At 38.9% G+C, this 19,095-nt stretch overlaps 1 protein-coding gene across 1 annotated transcript in view; it reads left to right on the forward strand.

The window, feature by feature from the left end:
- The first annotated feature begins 7,627 nt into the window (after positions 1 to 7,627).
- Positions 7,628 to 19,095, forward strand: part of LOC122734197 (telomere-associated protein RIF1-like) — a 147,161-nt gene continuing 135,693 nt past the window's right edge. The window contains exon 1 of the mRNA XM_043974940.1: positions 7,628 to 7,749. The gene's annotated coding sequence lies outside the window, so the exon portion shown is untranslated. The remainder of the gene's footprint in view (positions 7,750 to 19,095) is intronic.

Raw genomic sequence — 19,095 nt, forward strand, 5'->3', positions numbered from 1 at the left:
TTTGGAGAGCTAGCCCTTAAACATTTACTAGTATGTATTAATCAGGTTCCTGGAATGTCAGAGTTGGAAAGTTCCTTAGAGATCAAACATCTCCATCAACCTCCTCATCTGACAGATGAGGATAGGAAGACCTAGACAGGCATGTCAAAGGTCACAGCTAGTGGGTGGCAGAGGGTGCACCAGACCCCAGATCTCCTGGTTGTTCATCTAGTGCTTTTTCTGGAACCCCCCAAACAGGCTCTTCTTTTAAAATTTGGAAAAGTATTGTATTACTATGTGAAAATTATTTTTTATCGTAAAAGTATTTTATTATTTTATAGTTAAATGTAGAGATTGTTTTCAACATTTGTTTTTTATAAGATTTCTAGTTCCAATTTTTTCTCACTCCTTCCCTTTCCTTTCCCCTCCCCAATACAACAAGCAATCTGATATAGGTTATATATGTACAAACACATTAAACATATTTCTGCATTAGTCTGTTGTGAAAGAAGAATCAGAACAAAAGGGAAAAACCTCACAAAAGAAAAAACAAACAAAATGTCAAAACAGTATAGTTCAATCTGCATCCAGATTCCACAGTTATTTTTTTCTGGATTTGGAGAACATTTTCCATCATGAGTCCTTTGGAATTTTCTTGGATCATTGTATTGCTGAGAAGAGTTAAGTCTATCACAGTTGATTATCACACTATGTTGTTGATAATGTGTACAATGTTCTCCTGGTTCTGCTCATTTCACTCAGCATCAGTCCACTAAGTCTTTCCAGGTTTTTCTGAAATCAGCCTGCTCATCCTTTCTTATAGCATAATAGCATTCCATTACATTGATATACCACAACTTGTTTAGCTATTCCTCAATTGATGGGCATACCCTCAATTTTCAATTCTTTGCCACCACAAAAAGAGCAGCTATAAATATAAATATTTTTGTACATGTGGGTCCTTTTCCATTTTTATGATCTTTTTGGGATAAAGACACAACAGTGGTATTGCTGGGTCAAAGGGTATGCGCAGTTTGTATCCCTTTGGGTATAGTTCCAAATTGCTCTCCAGAATGGCTGGATCAGTTCACAGCCAATAATGCCTTAGTGTTCTAATTTTCCCACAGCTTCTCCAAGATTTGTTATTTTCCTTTTCTGTCATATTAGCCAATCTGGCAATACATAACTTGACTTCCTTCATTTGAAAACTGTCTCTTGATATCCTTTTTGTACATGTGGGTCCTTTTCCCTTTTTTACATGCAAAAATCTTAAATAAAATATTAGCAAGGAGATAGAAGCAACTTATCACCAGGATAATACACTATGACCAGGTGGGATTTATACCAGGAATGCAGGGTTGGTTCAACATTAGGAAAACTATGAACATAATTGACCCACATAAATAACAAAACTAACCAAAATCATGTGATTATCTCAATAGATGCAGAAAATGCTTTTGACAAAATAAAGCAGTCATTCCTATTAAAACACTACAGAGCTTAGGGACAAATGGAGCTTTCCTTAAGATAATAAGCAGTATTTACCTATGTGGGAACCAATTTTTAATTGGGGAGTGCTAGCTAAGCGGCTTGCCGCAATATTGGGGCAAGGAAGGAGACTGACAGCCTCCCTCAAAACAGAACAAGATTTATTTTAACAAGAACGAACTTAAAAAAAAAAACACAAACAGGATCAGTAGGATCAAGGGAAAGGAAATAAAATGGGGAAAGGGAAATTATAATACCTGAAAAAATACCACCGCCCAGGAATCAGCTGAAAATACACAGCAGAATGCCTGTCGCTTTCCAGCTTCCACCTAGAATGCCCAATTCTCCTCCCCCAAACCTAGAAACCCCCCACACAGTCCCAGCCAATGGGATGGCCACTCTGACAGTCACATGACTGCCCTCACTAGGCTTCCAATCATAATTTTGCCAGGCCCATGTAGGCGTTGGCAAGTGGTGATGACTTGAGGTGCCAGAGCCCTGGCAATGGCTACAACCAGTGGGTGGAACACCGTGTGATTTGCGGAGCCCCAGGCCAGTTGCGGGCTGAGGCATAAAAACCTCAAATAACAATTAATTCTTTACACCTAAAACCATCAGCAAATATTATATTTAATGGGGAAAAGTTATAGGCATTACCATAAAATCAGGGGTTAAATAGGAATGTCCATTATCACCTCTATTGTTTAATATTGTACTAAAATGTTAGCTTTAGTAATGAGAAGAAAAAGGAATTAAAGGAATTAGAATAGGTAAGGAGGAAACAAAACTATCACTCTTTGCAGATGGCATAATGGTATACTTAGAGAGTCCTAGACATTCAACTAAAAAACTACTTGAAACAATGAACAACTTTAGAAAAGTTGCAGGTTATAAAATAAGGCCACATAAATCATCAGCATTTCTATCGATGAAAATTCTTATTATAAGGAAAGAATCAATGGTCCTAGCAGAGCATTTTATAATCTTGAGCTGCACCGATATGTCCAGGATCAATATTTTCTCTGAGGAGGTGTATTCACCTCCACCTCTTAGTATCAAATATGGTGTTCAAGAGTTGCTCTGACCATCGAAGCCATTCCCCTTCGGACCATGAATGGGGACCATGAATGGGGACCATGATTGTGAAGATCATGGTCATGATCTTCTTGGAGAGTGGCTATACTAATGCTCAGACTTCAGACACCCAGTTCATCACTGGAGCTTCCCTAGAAACCTTTTGGGCTTGCTAGATCCTGCCAGAAGGTATGCTCATCAGAGGCCCAGAGAAGCTTCTGCCTCTTCTGCCCCCTCACCACCAGGCACCAGAAGTGCATTGTAAATGAAGAAGTTTGCAGACATGTCACCAAATATAGACATGCCCTGCATGTGGCAATGTGGATGTGGCACATGACAATAATTCAGAGATCCCTCTAACCAGTCAATCAACATTTCTATTCTGTGTACCTGGAGGATAGCTCACTGACCTCAGGGACACAAAAATCCCCAAAGCAGACCTTCCTCAAATTGCCTTGATGTTTTCTACTTGGTAATGAACCTCTGCTTTTCATTTTTTTATCTTTTCAATGAAACAAATCACCACAGTGTCTCAAGCACCTATGTAAGACTGCAGGTTTCAGTGCAGGAGTCAAACTGCCTCAGCAGAAATCATAGGTCTGATTCAACCACATTCATAACTATAATACTTCCCATTGTCATAGCACTTTCACATTTCTAATTCTCTGGCTTCAAGACAATTCTGTAAAATAATTAGTACAAATACCATTTTCCTATCTTCAAATATGAATTGGGTCCCAGAGAAGGGAAGTGATTTGTTCAGTTAGATGTTCAATGTGAAGGAGACAGAGAAAGCAGTGACTTCGTAGGACAATAAGTATTAAAGCAAAGTGAAAAGATTTGAAAAAAAAAAAATGTAAGATTCATCCTCTCAAAAACAACTGACCTGGAATGCAAAAGTGAAAGAAAGTGGTTTAAAGCTGGTGACTAAAGAATGGTTCCAAGGAAGAGAGCAGGACTTTTAGGTTTCAGCCCTTAAGGGCCTGAATGGTTATGCTGTCCCTGATAATAATAGTGAAGTTCAGAAGAAGCATGTAGTTGAGGGGAAATATAATGAATTCTCTTGTGAATACGTAGACTTTGAGATGCCTATAGGACATCCTTCTCAAAATGGCAGGCATCTATATCTTTCTTCATGTTTTGAGGAAGTAGAGAGAGAAGTCTTTATATGTAGCTTACCTGTATTGAGCAAAGGGTGATGTGCCCCTCTTTGTGTTCTATAAGAGGAAGGCACATTTCCAGAGAGTAGGAGCACCTCAGGGGAAATTGATCTTGTCCAGATTTACTTTGCATTTTCCTGAAGGGCTTATATCAAAGGACTTATTTGTACAAAAATATTTATATCAGTTCTTTTTGTGGTGGCAAAAAATTGGAAATTCAAGGAATGCCCATTAATTTTAAGGAATGATTGAACAAATGATGGTATATAATGGTAATGATGATTTCTTGTGAAAGACTTAGCTACCCTAATCAAGGCAATGATACAAGACAATTTCAAAGGAACCATGATGAGAAATGCTATCCATTTCCAGAGAAAATGGAAAAACTCTGAGTGCAGATTGAAACATAATGGTTTTTTTTTTACTTTATTTTTCTTGCTTTTTAATTTTTTTAACATGGCTATAGAAAAAAAAAAGAAAGTGACTCATGGATGGAACTGCATCTCCTTACGTGGATTTAGGCATGCTTCTAAAGCGAGTTTAAACAGCTTCTAATAGGTCAGGACACAGTGCAATCTAATAATTAGAAGGCTCAATGCCCTTTGAATAGGTGCTGCCAACTACTTGAGTAATGTCTTCCAATCCAAACTACTCAGTCAAGAAGTATTTATATACCACCTGCCTCAGTGCAGGCACTGTTCTAGGCTTTGGGGATATGGATACAGTGGGTAAAACAATCCCTCATCGCAAGATCCAAAAGATATGAAAAGTGTCTGGGATTTCTGCCACTACAGAAATTGATATCATAGGTCTGAGACAGGAATCTGGGATAGAAAGTGGGGAAGGCTCAGTTCAACCCATCCCCACAGGTCTAGCCCAGGGCTTCCTCTTGCACTGGAAGATTCCCACATTCATTCCTGCATGTTGGTAAAATCAGAATCAGCTGGTGACCTGTAAATTTACTGAGAAACTAAATGCCTCAACATTAGAGGGGTCCAGATTTAGGGAATAGTGAAGCTGGTCCACAAGGTGGACTCTTGATGTTGGCACAATAGGTGTCTGCCAGGGAAGTGTGGATTGAGGAGCAGAGAAATTGAGCTTATCCCCATCACCAGATCTCTCTACCTGCAAATTCCACTCATTCACTGGGGGAATAAATCAATCAATAAATATTTATTAAGCACCTACTATGTGTCAGACCCTGTCCTAGGTGCTGAAATTGGGAGGCAGTTGGCATGACCTCCTGCTCAATTCTTCCCTTACTCCTGCTTTCCTTCTGTGTCTTGGCTGAATTAGCATCTACCATATTTTATGGTCATTGTCAGTTCAGAGGAATGAGGTTCTAGAGTGTAACCTGAGCAGTCTCTGCCATCCTGGGGCTCCATAACCTAGGGCTGGTTCCAGACAATAGTTAGCATATTTTCAATGCCTCCCTCCTACTTTCTTCCTTCTGAAGTAATTTTTCAGAACCTCTATCTACTACTAATTGAAGGGATATGTGACAAAATCTCTATAGCATGGGGAAATTCAATACAGGCCCCCAACAGCAAGCCGCAGGTCAGATGGTACATCCCTGCCCCCAGGAATGTAGAGGGTGGTGAGGCAAGAGTACCAAAGGACTTATTTAAGAATCACTGTCCTCCCTCTGGGTCAATTCATCTAAATTTGACCATATTTTAATTCTCTCTTCTTTGTCAGAATGGGGTTTGGTGGACAATGGCAAAGTCTTTATAAGATGATAGGATGCCAATATGGGCCCTAGGCATCAGCCCCACCCTTTAGGCTCTGAGGCCCTGCTGAGGAAGAACTAAGTGTCCATAAAAGTCCTATTAGGTGCAGCTCATCACTGGTTGCTAAACTTGTCTGTTACCAAGGAAATCTGATATCCTGAATTGCCGGCCTTTATATTAGTTCCTCATTGGGCCTGTGTTATGATGTTCTCTCAGGCAAGAGGACAAAGGGGGTTCTTCCCTACTTTACTCTGATTAGCCAACTAGGCACAGACCTAAATCCCTAGAGAGTACAATGTAATGAACATTTCCAAAAATTCATACATACATACATATGTATGTATATACTTACAGCTCTGGCTACAGGATTTAAGTCAGGTGAAAGAAGAATCCTGCCATCCATCATTCCATTCCAGGATGCAGTGATCACCTACTCACCTGGTGCCAATAAGTCTATCCATATTCCTGAACTTTTGCCTGAAATCTTGAATTTTCCAAGAGAATGCCTGAAAGTTAAGGAATGTTCTGCAGATTGCAAATGTTTTCTGGATTGGAATTCTCCCTTCACATGCCACATTCATTCTTCACAAGCCTCTGGGAGGATTCTCACCCTAATTCTGAGGAAGAGAGTATAAGTAAAATGTTAGTTGCCCAGATGAAGGTATAGAGGCCCAGAGAAGGGAAATGTCCTGCCTGGAAAGAATGCTGGTTTCAGCATGTCCATAGGGCTATGGTTAGGTAACACAGATAGCAGATGCTTCATTCTACACATGTGTCAGCCCTTGCTTCCTGATCTGCAGAAACAATGCTGTTGGGGACTTAATCTTTGCAGTCCCCTCATTGGGGAGTAAACAAACATTCATTTCCACCACTATATCTAGCCAGCCTCACATCAAGTGGGGTTCTTTTCTCCCTGCAAATTATACTCATTCATTGTTACAGAGAAGAAAAGTCTCAGATTTTGGACTTCAATTAACCAATCAAGGATTATTTATGAACACCTACAGTGTTTCAGGTATTGTCATCAGCATTGTGATATGAAGGCAACAAGCCTGGCCTTGTACCCAGGTCCTACCTTAGCACAGTTTTCCTTCTATGTCTTGGTATTGTCATTGAAGGCTCAGAGTGAGGAAAGTCTAGAGTAAAACCTTAGCAGAGTCTCTGCAGTCCTGGGGCTCTCTAAACCAGAATTGACCCCACACAGAGAGTAGCATGTTTTCAATGCCCACTTCCCTTGTTCTGAAGTGACTGTGTAGAAGCTATGTTTATTGGTAAATGAAGGGGGATGTAACGGGGAAGAAAACCAACCCAGGCCCCTTTCATTTACCCACAGGTCAGATGGTGCATCCCTCCCTCCTTTGAATATGTAAACTGGGGAGAGAACAATGCTAAGGGCGTGGTTTAAGGATTAATGTTCTCTTCTTGTGATATTTTACCACATCCTAATTGCTTTTTTTTTTGTCCTGTGGGAATGGGGGATAGGGGAATGCAGCAAAGTCTTTGGATGAGTATAAGATTTCAATATACGTTTTAGGCTGCAGCCCCACCCTTTAGATGTGAAGCCTTGCTGAGGAAGAATTGTGTTGTTGAAAGCTGTATTAGCTGGGCCCTACCTCTGGTTGTCATGGTGACTTGTCTGTTACCAAGGAAATCTTGTATCCTGAGTCACTGGCCTTGATGCTAGCTCCTTAATAGGCTGGTATTATGCGGATCCCTCAGCCAAGAGGAGGAGGGGGCTTCTTTCCCTCTTTGTTCTAAGCAAACAACTGCGCACAGACCTAAATCCCTAGGCACTGCAATCTAATGAGAGATAGCAAACATATACCAAATCACATGCGTGCATATGTATGTATGTATATAAGTATGTATGTATATACACACATATATGTGTGTATTTATGTGTATATATAATATATTGATAGGATTAGGTATTAAAAGGAGAAGTTTGCTGTGGCAAAGCATGACATTCTTCTAGAGTGCGTGCCTATTCTTGCAAGAATGTAATAAAGCCTTCATATATTCATCACAAGGTAAAGTCCAGTATTTTTAGTTCTGACAATTTAGCATTCGAACAGGGACGACCAAGACAGACAAGGCCAGCAGGACTTTGGGGGAGGAAGGAATCCTGCTGATTTTAGTGGTCCTTTAGTCCTTGATAGTCCTGCCAGATTTCTGCATTCTGTCAGCCCAGGGAGTTTTGAAGCTTTTTGGTGATTGTGTGAATACTGGGAGCACCAGTAAATTGGAGATGGTGGTAGCCATGCCCAGGGAAAAGGAAATTGAATCCAGGGTGATCAGGCAAACTGTGTACAACTAAGGTGAGAAGGAAAGGGCTATCTAGTAATGCCTTGGTGATCAGGTATTCTGCCGGGAATTTCGGGACTGTAAGGTGTCTTGAGGGAATTGGGGCAGTGAGAACTGCCTGGGAAATTAGACAGGATGAGATACCGATTCAAAATTAAATGGGGAAAAGGTATTTTCCCCAGGAAATAGCCTCTGTGAAAAAAGCTGTGGAATAGGGTCTGCAGCAGCTACACTTGGGAAAAAGGATAAAAAGAAGATCCTATAGCTGTTGGGTTTATGTGTTTCATGTGTGTCAGTTATGTGTTTGACAAAGTGTTGTACTTGTGTGAAAGATAAGTTTTTGGTTACTCATAAAGCTGATTCTAAACCTTGGGAAGGCAGAGGAGGTTGGAACGTGACTTCAGGATGTTAGCATTGTAAATTACTCAGTTTGAGTTAGGCACTGGGATGTAAAAGCTGGGTTGTTTTTAAGTGATTAATATTGGTGAAACCTTAATCTGTGTGTGCAGGCACTTGGGATGTAAAAGCTGGGTTGTTTTTAAGTGATCAATATTGGCGAAACCTTAATCTGTGAAATTAACCCTTCCAATCCTACAAGGTTGAGCTGTAAGACAAGAAGGGTGAGTATGATTCTCTAATTTCCAAAATTGTTCAGTAAGCAATCAAGGAGTTCCTAGGGAAGACCTGAATTTTATAATAGACAGATTAATAAAGGGAATACACTGGGTCTAACTTGGGAAAAATACAGTTTTATATTTATACACACACACACACACATATATATATATACATATATATATATATCCATATCCATTCATTTATTCATCCATCCATCTATATCTATCTATCTAGGCTTACCTGCCATTTTACTAGTTTCAGATGATTTAAGTAAATAGAGATGGTGAGAGAAATATCAGAGCAGAATAACAAAGAAACAAGACTGTGATGTTTTTAAAAAAAGATTTATATTGAAGGGAAAGAAAGCTTAGTATTTAGGAATAAGAGTGAAGGGCAGAAAAGAAAGCTGCAATCTGTTTACAGAAGATTTGAAAGCAAACAGTTTAGAGATTTTGAGAAAAAAATGATGAGCTCACTGTCACTTTAAAAAGCGGTTTGCAGGTCCAGGAACCATGCCGATGCAAAATCTCAGGGTGAAGGAAAAAAGGTTCCACATTTGAACAGAACACCTACTTAACCCTTTCTTTTCTTTTTTCTTTTTTTTTATTCAGAACAATGAGGGTTAAGTGAGTTTCCCAGGGTGACACAGCTAGTAAGTGTCAAGTGTTTGAGGCTGGATTTGAACTCAGGTGCTCTTGAATCCAGAGCCAGTGCTTTATCCACTGAACCACCTAACTGTCTCTTTAACCCTTTCTTGGCTAACAAAGTGAGAAAAGGTCTGTGTGAATCTGGAAAAAAAAAGTAAGTTTGACTGGAAGATCTAATTGGTTATTTATAGATTCTTGCAAACTAAAGTTAAGTACTGATCAATTTTAAAGTAATTTGTAAATTGGTGTGTGTGTGTCTTTGTGTGAAATTGGAAATAACTGTAAATAACATGAGAGTCCTACCCATTTTTGTTATACACTATTTTAATTTTTTTGTTTCTTCTCTAAGACAAAGAGCAAAGTGCTGGAAGAATTTTGGCAGTAAAGGGGAAAGCTGATAAATTATTGAATGGTAAAAGACTCCCCTTAATGTGTAAACTTGCCAGAAAAGAGCTTATTATGGGTTGTAAAATCCTTAAACAAGGAATGTTCTTACTGAGAATTTATGTTTGCTTATTATATAGAAGTAATCTTTAATGATTGCTCCAGGATAAGTTTAAATATGATAAAATATTTGTGGGACTGTATATTGTTTTGAGTTTTGAATTCATATATAGTTTTCTGGTAGATCATTAAGTCAGTAATCTACCCCTCCAGAGAATGTCACAAGTGATTTGAAGGGAACGTGCTGTTACAGGTGGAGTTATCTGGGAAAAGGCCAAGAGGACTATCTTGGTCTCACCTAAACAGATTTCTATAATCGGAGCAAGTAGTCAGTAGAAAATATGATCACAGTGAAATGATAAAGATATGTGAAGTCTTATGTGATTTTTTTTGTGTGTGAACTGCAACTTGGTATTCCAAGGGGGATAGGACTTGGAAACTGGTTCCTTATTTTGAAAGACAAGTCAACAAAACTAGGTATAAAGACTTGATCTGGCTGAAAATTGTTAGGTTATTTTATAAGCCTCACTGACTTTGTGTTATAATATTTTGGAGTACTGTAACTTGAAATGTAAAAAAAAATGATGAGAGAATGTTAAAAGGCCTGATAAAATTTGTTATTCTAATAAGGCTAAATTAATTGGGTATTTCCTTTGTGATTTAGAAGAAACTGAAAATCCTCCCCACTGCAAAGACATTTGGATAAGAGTAAAGTTAACTTTCCACCAACTTAGTCTTGACTAATTCCAATTTTAAAGAATTTTTTTTTGTCTTTAAGGATTGAATAATATAGAGATATTTGTCATTTTTAAAGTAATCCCTTGAAGGTTTTGTGAATATTCCTTTTTATTTTCAGGATCAATTTTAAGTTGTTTCTCAAAAGAAAGGTATTTTCATGTTATATCATATACATGTTCCATTAGTACTTGTGTGATTTAGAAGGTCTGCTATCTTATTTGTAAGCTACTTTGTTGCAATGACAATTTGATATTGATAACAGTTATGCCCAAATCTACTGTGATTTGTGAGGTTTTATTAATTGAGGGAAAAGCTTTTTCTGGGAACCTGAATATTTTCTGTTTCATTCTTAGGTTCAGTGTGTATATTTCTATCATTAGGGTAGAAAAAGTGGAAGGTTGTTATTGTAATATTGAATTAATTGGTTATTAAATTAATACTAAAGCATCTAGATTATTGTACTAAGATCTTGCTGTTTGGATCTGAATTTATTGCCATTGAACAATAGTTAAATTAGTGCCTAAACTTGTCATATGTATAAGATTAGTGAATGATGGTAATTTATAAACTGTCTTATATCACCTTAACTGGAAATACGAGTTTGCCCATGACTGTTATTTAATTTGCAATTAGAACATGTGTAAGAACACATGCAGACTAGTCAAGTCATTTCAAGGATTTTCTCATTGTTTAAAGGAATTCTGAGGGCAGTGTCTTCTGTTTGTGCCTATATGGTTGATAGCTGAACCTGTGCTTTTAATTGAGAAATTTTCTAGACTGTTTTCTGTACACAATTTGGGATTACTTGCACTTCTTCCAATTATTTTATTGTTATTGAGCATCTCAAGGAAGATTCATCTGTGTAATTTTAATTTAGGGATGTAAAGCATCAATTTAACATGGGTACAAGTATAGTAAATGCTTGCTACCTAGAATATATGATCCTTGAGAAGTTAAATCACTTGAACTACTGATTGTTGGATTTTGCTAAGACATCATGGAGCTGTTAATTGCTATTATTCTGAGTCTGATTACCAGGTATGACAATTGGAACAATACTGCAATTCTACTGAGCAGCCATGGTTCCACAACCCTGATAGGCTTGACATGCATGAATAGCAGGTGGTGGACAGTCATGAGAAAGGCTGAGAAAATGACTTTTGGCAAGGGCTGAGATAGGATTTTCCTGACTTAATTTCCTCAATGTGACATATGGATTGGAAGCATATCCCACCCAGCTAACTTTGAGCCTGACCCAATACACCTGGTTGTCTGCAGAAGTTCTGCCTGGAGTGGGAAGTATTACTCCCTGAGAGCTTTGTCCCTCTTCTTTTATGGCAAATGTCTATAATCATGTCATTTGATCAGTATGAACGCAATATTTGCTCTTCATCCCTTAGGTATTATCTGAGTAAGATGCAGATATAAGATTCAAGCTATTTAACCTAGAAATTCTAGTCCTTGTTATATTCTAAACAGCTAGAGTGTTTGAAGAAGAGAATTTTAATGCAACCAGTCTTCTTAGAAGGGGTAACTTATAGAAAGTGTTGTCTAAGGAAAGGTCAATTTTATTTGAGTTTATTATGTAATGTGGAAATAACACTACTCCATAGAGCATGTCCTATGGTACAAAAGTAGTTTATTATTGACAACTTATTTAACATGTGTGATGTTTAAAATCTAAATTGTGTGGTTGCCTTAAATTAGAAGCTTCAGCACCAGTCTTTGGGCATTAAGCATTTATTAAAGCATACTAGGTATTCACGTGGAGTTCAGAAAGTTAAGAAAAGGCCTATCTAGCCTAGAGTTCCAGCCTGGTCTGATTGTTCCTCAAGTCCTCTGCCACAAGCCTGATTCAATCATGAACCCCCTCAAACTGAGTATGGAAGCTTTTTATAGGTCCAGAGCATAGTAGGTTCTTACGAACTGCTTCAAGCTGATTGGTTAGCATCATCCAAATCCATTGGTTCACTGAACTTGAAGGTGGTCTAGAGTTAAGTTCAAAGTCTTTAGTTTCTGAAAAAAAACAATACCTTCTTAAGGGCTAGCCAGGTGTGCTTACAATCTAGTTAAACTGAAATAGGCTAATCAGCAGTCAATTACTCTCACTTAGTCCAATCAGTTTAGATTAATCTCCAGGTGGGCCTTTGAGTATCTGCTAAATCCCATTATTTTATCACACATGAATTGTTTTAAAATTAATTACTTAGGTGTCATCCTAAGTCCTTTACTACAAGTTAATATGTATATAATTTGGAAAGATTTGAGTTCTGCCTTCTGTAGTATTTTGAAACATTTAAGTTATATAGCTTGTATATATCAAGGCAGTGATAACCCTTTGGCCTGTTGTTAATAATGTTTGTTAGAGGGATGGCTAGGTGGCGAAGTGGATAGAGCATTAGCCCTGGAGTCAGGAGTACCTGAGTTCAAATCCGACCTCAGACACTTAACACTTACTAGCTGTGTGACCCTGGGCAAGTCACTTAACCCCAATTGCCTCACTAAAAAAAAAAATAATAAATAATGTTTGTTAGATACAGAGTTAGGTAAAATTGTAAACAGTATGGGGCACTCACATTATAATGTCTTTAAGGTTCAGATAAACTATAAGACCTTAATATTGTTAATAAGCTCAGAACCAAAAGGACTGAAGTAGTTTTACCACATGGACTAGTTATTAGAAGAGTAGAATTTGAGAGATTGTACCAATTTGTATTGATCTGTTTTGCAAGAGATTTTAACAGGAACATCTGAGGATTCTCTACAAGTAATTAGAAATGAGAGAAGTAAATCTACTGAAAAAGTGACTCAGAGACAAGACATCTTCCAGATTGCCCCAAGAAAAGGAGTTCCAGAAACCAGACAAGTACATGGGAAATCTGAGATCCAAGATGAAATTGCTAATTGAATAGACAATGGGAATGCATTACTGAAATTACAGAGAGACTTGATATTAGCTTGATGTTATAGTCTTGGTAATATTGACATTTGTTTCCTAGTGTTATATCTGGGGGTTGTTACTGAGGATAGAATTTTGCAAGGAACAAAACTAGTTTTGAAAGGACACTATTGGATTTGTGGCCAAAATTGTTTACATGTCTCCCCAAGAATTGGACAAGCATATGCTATATTGGGTTAATTAGGCCCCAATTTCTTTTCTTTTTTTTTTTTTTTGGTGAGGCAATTGGGGTTGAGTGACATGCCCAGGGTTACACAGCTAGTAAGTGTCAAGCGTCTGAGGCCGGATTTGAACTCAGGTACTCCTGACTCCAGGGCCGGTGCTCTATCCACTGCGCCACCTAGCTGCCCCAGGCCCCAATTTTTAATCCTGAAGGATACCTATGGGACAGGATAAGATATTCAGTTGTATGAAAAGCTAGAAAGATAGAAAGGAGTATAGATACAGGACTTACTGCCACAGGGAATGTTAATGAATGGAAAGATGAATGACCCCCACAGAAAATAATTCAGGTTTATGGTCCAGCTACCTGAGCACAAGATGGGAGTTGGGGTTATCAAACCTCAATCTATATTCCAAATAGGTTCATTAGACTATAAGCCAAGTTAGAGATAATAACCAATCAGACTGCCATGGCTTTGGTACTATTGACAAGTAAAATCACTCAGATGAGGGAAGATATGTTACAACATAGGTTGGTCCTATTCTCTTGACTGAAGAAGGGGGTATCTGTGGGAAATTGAATTTAAGCACTTGTTCTCTAAAATTGATGATAATGGTAGAGTAGTGAAGAAATAGCAACTAATATTAGAAAAGTGGCGCAGGTGCCGGTACAGAAGTAGAACGCCATTTGAAATAATGAGTGGCTATCATGGCTCACTGAGGACTTGGTAGAAACAAATTGTTTTCTTTGTACTATGTGCCATTTCTGGATTGATATTAATTTCATGTCTAATACCATGTTTTATGAATTTATTTAAGGAATGAAAGTGATTACTGTACCAAAAGCAAATATTAGGGACTCAGGAGGAGTCCAGATGATAGTACTAAGAAAATCCAACAGCAAAGAAGAAGAATATAATATTATGGAGACTGAGGAACTGTGTGATGAAATGCTATAGAAATTGGAAGAGACTATAGAAATTAGTGAGAAAAGCAGAATTATTAACAAATAAAAGAGGAGGGATTGAGAGAAATGAAATAAAGTCTCCCAACAGAAAAATGCTGTTATCTCAGAAAACGAGACAGGGAGGAAGTCTGGGTAAGAGAGGAGGATTGCAGAAAGGGAAGTCAAAGCTAAAAGATAGTTTTGCAGGTGCCTAAAAGTAGATATAGAAGTAAATTTCAAGGCCAGTAGTCTAGCTAGTCCAAGTGTGCCAAAAGTTAAAGCTGTTTTGTTTGTACTGCCCTTGCTTAATTAGCTTATGCACATTAACAGTTCACACCCCAAGGTCAGAGACTGCTGCCATTTTCTTTTTTTTTTTCATTTTAACAAACATTTATTTTATTTTCCATTTACATGTAAGGGTAATTTTCAACATTCATTTTCATAAGATTTAGAGTTCTAAATTTTTCTCCTTCCCTCCCTCCCTTTCCTCCCCCCTCCACAAGATCGCAATCAGGTTATATATGTACAATCCATAAGTGTTCTTTTTATCAGTTCTTTCTATAGGGGTGCATAGTAAGCTTCCTCATTAGTTCCTTGGGATTGTCTTGGATCATTGCAATGCTGAGAGTAGTTAAGTCATTCACAATTACTCATTGAACAATACTGCTGTCACTATGCATAATGTCCTCTCAGCTCTGCTCTGCTCACTTCACTATACATCGATGTTCATTAATCTTTCAAGGTTTTTCGGGGATCATCCTGTTTGTCATTTCCTGTAGCACAAGTCCATTCCACTACAATCATATAACACAGCCTTTTCCATCATTCCTCAATTGATGGACATTCCCTTGATTCTCAATTCTTAGCCTCCACAAGAGTTGCTATAAATATTTTTTTTGTACAATTTTCCCCCTTTCCTCTTTTTCATGATTACTATTGTTAACTGTTTCCCTTCCATCCTATTCCCTTCCCCATGATATTTATTCTATTATCCATCTTCTTTCATCCTATCACTCTTCAAAAGGGATTTGCTTCTGTCTGTCCCCTTCCCCACTCTGCCCTTCCTTCTTTTGCCCCTCTCTCTTTATCCCTTTCCCCTCCTATTTTCCTGCAGGGTTAGAGAGATTACTCCACCTAACTGAGTATGTACATTATTCCCTCCTTGAGCCAATTCTAATGAGATTGAGGTCTTTGTGCCAATTTTGAGGAGTGTTAGGCTCATTTACTGCCCAGATTAAATAGATTACTCCACCCAGTTGGGTGTGTCTATTAGTCCCTCCTTGAGGCAGCTCTGATGAGTTTAAGATCTTTGAGCCTTTTCTGATGAGTGTAAAATTCATTTACTGCCCTGCTCCTCTCCCATCTCTTCTCCCACTCCATAAGCCTTTTCCTGTTACTTTCATGTAGGATTTCACTTCTGCCCTTCCCCCTCCCCCAATGAATTCCCTTCACCCCTCAGTTTAACCCTAAAGATGTTATCATCTAGCCAAGTGACACAGTGGACAAATCATCACCCCTGGACCCAGGGGGATCCCAGCCAAAACCTGGCCTCAGACACAAGACAGTTGCCCACTGTATGACCCCAGGTATGTCCCCCAGCTCCAATTTTTATTTTATGGTTCTCTAGGGTCTTGTATTTGAAAGTCAAATTTGTCATTCAGTTCAGGTCTTTTCATCACAAATATCTGAAAGTCTTCTTTTTCATTAAAGTCCCATTTTTTCCGCTGAAAGATAATGCTGAGTTTTGCTGGGTAGGTGACTTTTGGTTGTAATCCCATTTCCTTTGCCCTTTGGAATATCATATTCCATGCCCTCCAGTCCTTTAATGTAGAAGCTGCTAGATCTTGTGCTATCCTGACTGGAGCTCCACAGTACTTGAATTCTTTCTTTTTGGCAGCTTGCCATATTTTCTCCTTGACCTGAGAGCTCTGGAATTTGGCTATAATATTCCTAGGAGTTTTCTTTTTGGGATCTCTTTCTGGAGGTGATTGGTGGATTCTTTCAATTTCTATTTTAGACTACTGCCATTTTCAAACCTGTGATGTATGTAACTGGAGGGGGGGCATGTTAAGGGGAACTATGAAGAGGCGTTACGGGAAGATTGTACATTTCTTAGTCCTCAACCAATGAGGCAAAGAGGGAAGGGAAATTTGCAGCAGGATTAGGGATTAAAAGGAGGAGTTTGTTGGGGCAAAGCCCACCACTTCTCTTTATAGTGCCTGTCGATTCTTGCAAGAATGTAATAAAGCCTTCATATATTCACCGAAAAGGAAAGTCCAGTATTTTTATTTCTGACACTTTTATTGTTTTGTTGATTGTCTAGACTTAAGTAATTGTTGTAGAAATTTTAATAAAGAAGATTAACCTTAAAAATGCTTAGTAGAGGGGGCAGCTAGGTGGCACAGTGGATAAAGCACTGGCCCTGGATTCAGGAGGACCTGAGTTCAAATCTGGCCTCAGACACTTGACATTTACTAGCTGTGTGACCCTGGGCAAGTCACTTAACCCTCATTGCCCTGCAAAAAAAAAATGCTTAGTAGACTCCCCCCCCCCCAGCCAGTTAATAAACATTTACCAGCAAACCTCAAAAATTACTTCATCTTTCCACCTTCTGAACTGTAAAACAGATTAAAGATAAGTGCACTACCTCCCTTCTCAAGTGATTCCCAACCCTTACACCAGTTGATATCACCAAGCACTTCAAGGCCAGTAAAGCATCCTCTATGTTTAACACTAGATTTGGGTTAAGTCAATCAATCCGTCTCCCTCCTCTCTATAGCCCATTCCTGTCATGGTCTTACCTCCATCACCTAAGAATCCATGTAAATTGAATGAGAAATCCACAAGTGTGAACTAGATGTGAACTGGAGCTGGGCATCATCTCTGGCATTTTTACTGTGTAACAGAAAGTCCATGATGATATGGTCAAGTCCCCAGCATGTCTGAGAAACCCAGAGCTACTTTGGGATTAGAACATCTCATTTTCTAGCAGTTTATTGGCAGAAGCCTCCAGCCAAGTCTTTCAGAAGGAATCACTTGGGGAGGGGGTAGGAGGTTCACTCTCTCAGTCTCCTCTCCTCTCCCTCCTCCTCTTAGCAAAGTAGGACCTTGTGAATGAGATAGGACCAGAGGCTTTGAACTTTTCATCAATGCCCTAGCAGTGTCCCAGTAGGCAGCAGTGAGTGTCTGCATCAGGAGGAGAGGGAAGATTCCATACAAGGAGGACAAGCAGAAGTAAAGCTTTACAAGGAGCCCAACAGGAAAGCAAAGTCCTAAGTGAGGAGAATATCTTGAGGACTCCAGCAAAAGGACTTCAAGGAACTTGGTGTTAACCCTTTGACAACTGTGTTCTCTACTCTTTTTTTTTTTTTTTTGCTGGGCAAGGAGGATTAAGTGACTTGCCTAGGGTCACACAGCCAGGAAGTCTCAAGTGTCTGAGGATGGATTTGAGCTCAGGTCCTCCTGATTCCAGGTCCAGTGCTTTATCCACTGTTCCACCTAGCTGCCCTCGTGTTTTCTGCTCTTGAGCCCACTTTTTCCTGGACTCTGTGTGTACTAGAGGTGACTCTGAGGGTTGGAGTTTGTTTTGTGCCAATTCTACCTCTGCATTAAATATATATTTCTGAAAATTAAGCAGATCAGGTAGGTTAAATGATATGTGCTGATGTTAATGGTGAAAAGCACTAGTGGAAGCTCATGAATTATGACTGTGCCCCAAGCTCTTAGGGTTGTGTGTAGTACACTAAAGAGGAGATCTAAGCAGATGCCTACCTGGGATCTTCCCTGCCCCAGTGTGAGTGAGGGTTGGGCTAACAGCTTCAAGTCTGAACTACTCATGTACTCACTTGATTCCCACAACCTCTCTGGGATGGATTATCATCTCTATTTTAAAGCTGAGGAAACTGAAGCTTAGAAAAGCCAAGTGATATACCCCCGGTGCCCAAGCTGGTTAGTGTCTGAGATGGGATTTGAACTCACATCCTTGTGGGGCAGCTAGGTGGCATAGGTAGCTATGGAGTTCATAGAGTATTAATTTGCCCTAAGAAATGATCAAATGAATAGTTTCTGAGGAACCTGGGAAAGCCTCCAAAAACTAGTATGAAACAAAGAAGAACTGGAAGAATGATTTATTTAGTGACAACAATATTCTAGTGGAAAATAAAAACATTTCAAAAGATAAACTAGCAGGCCAAAAGAGAGAAGATGAAACATTCCTTGTACTATCAGAGAGATGTTCAAATTCTAATTTAGAAGGAGAGACATATGTTTTCAGATGTGGCCAGTGGGGGAATTATTCTGTAAACAATTCCCTTCATTAAGGAGAATTTAATTTTTATTTGATGGCTTCAATTGAGGAGGGATGCTAAGTGAGAGATATAGATTATAAATGGTTAAAACAAAAATGAATACTTTTTTAAAAATAGCCTTTGCCTTTATGGTCTAGTGTTTTAAAACCTCATCTTCTCTGGTTGAAACCTGTCAATTCTTCTTAGAGAATGAAGAGAACCCTTTAGAATTGGGTCAGAACCTTCTATGCCACTTAAAGTCTTAGAGAGTTGCCTGGAATGTAGAGAGATTAAGAACTGGTACAAGGACACAGAACCAGTCTGTTAGAGGCCAAGTCTTCCTGTCTCCCATGTGAGCTCTACCACCTGAAACACATTGGCTCTTATTAAATCTTTTTTTGTTTGTTTGTTTGTTTGTTTTAGTGAGGCAAGTGAGGTTAAGTGACTTGCCCAGGGTCACAGCTAGTAAGTGTTAAGTGTCTGAGGCGGGATTTGAACTCAGGTCCTCCTGACTCCAGGGCCGGTGCTCTATCCACTGCACCATCTAGCTGCCCCCTCTT

This window comes from Dromiciops gliroides, chromosome X (assembly GCF_019393635.1).
Source record: "Dromiciops gliroides isolate mDroGli1 chromosome X, mDroGli1.pri, whole genome shotgun sequence".
Lineage (NCBI taxonomy): Eukaryota > Metazoa > Chordata > Mammalia > Microbiotheria > Microbiotheriidae > Dromiciops > Dromiciops gliroides.